The sequence below is a fragment of the Myotis brandtii genome, unplaced genomic scaffold (genome assembly GCF_000412655.1).
Source record: "Myotis brandtii unplaced genomic scaffold, ASM41265v1 scaffold12, whole genome shotgun sequence".
NCBI lineage: Eukaryota > Metazoa > Chordata > Mammalia > Chiroptera > Vespertilionidae > Myotis > Myotis brandtii.
The window spans coordinates 179931-185739 of NW_005354173.1; the positions used below are offsets into that span (position 1 = coordinate 179931).

At 38.9% G+C, this 5809-nt stretch overlaps 1 pseudogene; it reads left to right on the forward strand.

Annotated features, from left to right (window-relative positions):
- The first annotated feature begins 2454 nt into the window (after nucleotides 1-2454).
- LOC102240059 overlaps nucleotides 2455-5809 on the forward strand; it is a 29860-nt pseudogene continuing 26505 nt past the window's right edge.

Below are 5809 nucleotides of genomic sequence, written 5' to 3' on the forward strand. Positions count from 1 at the left end.
AACAAAAAAAATGTATTCAATGTTTAAATGGCAAAGACACTTATGGTCCACCCTGTAATTGCTATGGAAATTCCCTAGTGTTTAATGTATGGCTCCCAAGAAGGGTAAGAAAAGAAAATGAAGGGGGAGAAAAAAAAGTGGCAGCAGACCTTGAAATCCCCTGGAAGTCACTTCAGCAGGAGGAGGAGAGGCTTGCAACAAATGGGAGAGAGACAACAGTGCCCGCCTGCATCTTCGGAACCTCTGAGATTAAAACAATGAGACCACAGATCTTCACTATTTGGAGGGCAAGGTAGTTTTTGTGTTTCTTGACTCCAATAAGCTCAGTGTAAGCCACTTCTGTAATGCTCGCATGACTGCCTGCCAGGGCCTGGGAGTGGGGGATGGTTAGCTGCTACAGTGCTAAGAGCTGAATTTGACTGAAACCAAGTGTGCTTGACTAGCCAAGCCTTCCTGTGGAGGTTGCAAGCCTTGAGAAGACTCCCGAGTTACAACATGGTTACATCAGACAAATGCTGTCAGAGCAATTGTTGTCTGGTGCAGAGACAGGTTGCTGGCGATTCCTCTTGGACCATCTTCCTAGAATCCTGCTATCAAACCATCTTTGGGTGGTACATTTGGTGTGGCCTTCACTCTTGGCTGCTGCTTAGTATGGAAGTGTAGAGGAGTTCAGTTTAACAGTTAAGGATATGGATTCCCACCCTCACTCAGCCATTTAAATGATACAGGACAAGTAATTACCCAAATGAGATTCCAGTCCCTTCATCTATAAGCCATGGATGTGATGGGCAGCTTCTGAAAAAGGTTTACAATGACACTCATGAGTACTACTCACACCCTTTCATGTGTGCTTGACCTTTTCACTTCTAACAAAAGAATGTAATGAACATGATGGGATGTCACGTACAAGATTAATCTATACAGATGCTTTTTGTGTGTTTTTTTCTCTTGTTGACCACTCATGCTTGCCCTATTGCTTGCCTGCCTGCTGGGATGAAATAACCTAACATGTTGAGGAGGCCCATGTGGCTGCCAACCATCAGTGAGAAACTCAGGTCTTTGGTCCAATAGCCCATGAAGAACTGAATCTCCTACAATCATGGAAACTAACCTTTTCCACATAGAGCCTTGATCTGACCACAGCTTAGGACTATAGTCTGTGAGAAACCCAGAAGCAAAGGCCCCATCTACCTTTATCAGATTTCTGACGAATAGAAACTATGAAACAATAAATGTGAATTTTTTAAGGAGAATACCAATACAACTTAGCTGGTCTGAGTCATTAAAACAAATACCTCAAAATTCTATACCAATTGAAAGGAATTATGTTTCCCTCAAGGCAGGAGATTTCTTGCTACATTTGTTTCAAAGGTAAAGGATTTATAATCAGTTTATAATAAAATCAACTAACCTAAGGAAAAGTATTTATTATTATCATTTAAAGAACCTAAGGCCTTTCTTCTTCATAAGCAAAACATATTCAAGTGGTTATGTCAATTGTTGCTGGCCACAATACAACCAGATTCTTTTTCTTATTATTTGGTATCAGCTATTATAATTGCTGACTATTCAGAATTTAATATTTATTTTTGACTGGCTGTTAATTAAGTGTATCTTCATAGCTAAAACTTTGAAATCAGTGTGTTACTAACCCTATTGTCCAACCAGGTAAAATTCCAAGAAAATTATTTTATCAAGAGATCAGAAAGTAGGATTACTTTATTTTTTAAAATATATTTTATTGATTTTTGCTCGCATGACTGCCTGCCAGGGCCTGGGAGTGGGGGATGGTTAGCTGCTACAGTGCTAAGAGCTGAATTTGACTGAAACCAAGTGTGCTTGACTAGCCAAGCCTTCCTGTGGAGGTTGCAAGCCTTGAGAAGACTCCCGAGTTACAACATGGTTACATCAGACAAATGCTGTCAGAGCAATTGTTGTCTGGTGCAGAGACAGGTTGCTGGCGATTCCTCTTGGACCATCTTCCTAGAATCCTGCTATCAAACCATCTTTGGGAGGTACATTTGGTGTGGCCTTCTCCCTCACTCAGCCATTTAAATGATACAGGACAAGTAATTGGTACATTTGGTGTGGCCTTCACTCTTGGCTGCTGCTTAGTATGGAAGTGTAGAGGAGTTCAGTTTAACAGTTAAGGATATGGATTCCCACCCTCACTCAGCCATTTAAATGATACAGGACAAGTAATTTCCCCTCCTCTCTGAAAATCAATAAAAAATATATTAAAAAACATAAATAAATAAAAACATATGCCATGTTCATGGTATTAAAGACCTAATATTAAGATGTCCATATTAAACAATGCCTTCTACAGGTTCAATTCGATCCTTATCAAGATTTCAATTATATTTTTTGCAGCAGAGCATTCAGGAAGAACCAGGACTGTCCATTCGAAGGCATTCTGGCAACCTTGGAACCTCAGGGACTTCACTGTAGCGCATGCAAACAAATGTACATGTGTACGCATACAAGGTGCAGTCGGTGCATGAATTAAAGCCTAGGGCCATCCAGCAGCTTAAGGACAACATTTGGGAAGCAATTCAAGCACTGGAGCCAGACATGGTAAGAGCCGTCCTGGAAATGCCGTAGAAAGAGCCAGTGCTTGTGAAGAGGAAAATGGAGAGCCTTTACATTGAGGTCATTTTTCATACCGAGTTTAAAAATGCCGATTTTCTGTATTTTATATTATTAAAAAATAAAAAAATAATAATAACAAACAAAAATGTATTCAATGTTTAAATGGCAAAGCCACTTATGGTCCACCCTGTAATTGCTATTGAAATTCCCTAGTGTTTAATGTATGGCTCCCAAGAAGGGTAAGAAAAGAAAATGAAGGGGGAGAAAAAAAAGTGGCAGCAGACCTTGAAATCCCCTGGAAGTCACTTCAGCAGGAAGAGGAGGGGTTTGCAACAAATGGGAGAGATACAACAACAGTGCCTGCCTGCATCTTCGGAACCTCTGAGATTAAAGCAATGAGAGCACAGATCTTCACTATTTGGAGGGCAAGGTAGTTTTTGTGTTCCTTGACTCCAATAAGCTCAGTGTAAGCCACTTCTGTAATGCTCTCATGACTGCCTGCCAAGGTCTGGGAGTGGGGGATGGTTAGCTGCTACAGTGCTAAGAGCTGAATTTGACTGAAACCAAGTGTGCTTGACTAGCCAAGCCTTCTCGTGGAGGTTGCAAGCCTTGAGAAGCCTCCATAGTTACAAAATGGTTACATCAGACAAATGCTGTCAGTGCACTTATTGTCTGGTGCAGAGACAGGTTGCTGGCGATTCCTCTTGGACCATCTTCCTAGAATCCTGCTATCAAACCATCTTTGGGAGGTACATTTGGTGTGGCCTTCTCCCTCACTCAGCCATTTAAATGATACAGGACAAGTAATTACCCAAATGAGATTCCAGTCCCTTCATCTATAAGCCATGGATGTGATGGGCAGCTTCTGAAAAAGGTTTACAATGACACTCATGAGTACTACTCACACCCTTTCATGATTCCCACCCTCACTCAGCCATTTAAATGATACAGGACAAGTAATTACCCAAATGAGATTCCAGTCCCTTCATCTATAAGCCATGGATGTGATGGGCAGCTTCTGAAAAAGGTTTACAATGACACTCATGAGTACTACTCACACCCTTTCATGTGTGCTTGACCTTTTCACTTCTAACAAAAGAATGTAATGAACATGATGGGATGTCACGTACAAGATTAATCTATACAGATGCTTTTTGTGTGTTTTTTTCTCTTGTTGACCACTCATGCTTGCCCTATTGCTTGCCTGCCTGCTGGGATGAAATAACCTAACATGTTGAGGAGGCCCATGTGGCTGCCAACCATCAGTGAGAAACTCAGGTCTTTGGTCCAATAGCCCATGAAGAACTGAATCTCCTACAATCATGGAAACTAACCTTTTCCACATAGAGCCTTGATCTGACCACAGCTTAGGACTATAGTCTGTGAGAAACCCAGAAGCAAAGGCCCCATCTACCTTTATCAGATTTCTGACGAATAGAAACTATGAAACAATAAATGTGAATTTTTTAAGGAGAATACCAATACAACTTAGCTGGTCTGAGTCATTAAAACAAATACCTCAAAATTCTATACCAATTGAAAGGAATTATGTTTCCCTCAAGGCAGGAGATTTCTTGCTACATTTGTTTCAAAGGTAAAGGATTTATAATCAGTTTATAATAAAATCAACTAACCTAAGGAAAAGTATTTATTATTATCATTTAAAGAACCTAAGACCTTTCTTCTTCATAAGCAAAACATATTCAAGTGGTTATGTCAATTGTTGCTGGCCACAATACAACCAGATTCTTTTTCTTATTATTTGGTATCAGCTATTATAATTGCTGACTATTCAGAATTTAATATTTATTTTTGACTGGCTGTTAATTAAGTGTATCTTCATAGCTAAAACTTTGAAATCAGTGTGTTACTAACCCTATTGTCCAACCAGGTAAAATTCCAAGAAAATTATTTTATCAAGAGATCAGAAAGTAGGATTATTTTATTTTTTTAAATATATTTTATTGATTTTTTACATAGAGGAATGGAGAGGGATAGAGAGTTAGAAACATCGATGAGAGAGAAACATCGATCAGCTGCCTCCTGCACACCCCCTACTGGGGATGTGCCCGCAACCAAGGTACATGCCCTTGACCACCATCTAACCCGGGACCCTTCAGTCCACAGGCCAACAATCTATCCACTGAGCCAAACTGGCTAGGGCAGAAAGTAGGATTATTTTAAAAAATTAATTGAAAATATCTTTTTTCTTTAAGAGGAAGGATGTACAAACTTTAATGTATTTAGGAATTAATTTGAAGATGCTTCCCTGAGATGAGAAAAAAGAAGCAATGAGAGAATGTTCTCACTTGTCAATGTAACCAGCTAGTAAGTGGTGGTGTTCCCCTTTTAAGTATGGAAGTCTGACTTCAGAGTTTGCATTCTGAACTAACATAGTACATGTTACTAGTAATAGCAGTAGCCATGATTATACCAGTCAAGTGATTGATATTTTTCAAACATTTTGTAAATGTTTCCTGTATATATTTCAATTAATACTATGAGATAACTATGCGATCTAGGCATTGATGTTAGCAATTTATTAGGTTAGGCAGAAGGAAGATAATTGAAAGTATACTGGGCTGCTCAATGTTTTCATCTTGCTAAATTAAACTTTCTATGTTAGAATTCATGTGTTAAATGAATTTCAAGACTGGAGTGTTGATGTGACTGAGTTTCATCCCACAATTATTATTTTCAGAGTTATTCTAAGCATAATAATGTGTAAGTCAGAGAGACATGTGGAAACAACCTTTAAAGAAATTTAATGTATCAAAGATTACCAGGCAGATTAGAAGAATCAGAACTTGTTTAGTATGTCCTATGGGACTTTGTTACATTATATTATACATTCATTCACTGAATGATCTCAATGATTACCCATTTGAAAAAGGTAGGCCAAAGAGGGAGTTAGAAGTAATTCTTGCCCTTGGAAGGCACACACTTTGTGAAAATTAGCTATGTAGACATTTAAAGAGCTGATATTTTTTGCCTTGTTTTATGCTTCAAATATGCTAAGATATGCATAAATACAATCATTTTCTAATCCTTTTATATTTCAAAGTCTAAAGGTGAGCAGGGATAAATGAAGAAGTTAAAAAATACAAGTAGCCCGGCTGGCATGGCTCAGTGGTTGAGCATCAACCTATGAACTAGACAGTGATGGCGAACCTATGACACGCGTGTCAGAGGTGACACACGAACTCATTTTTTTGGT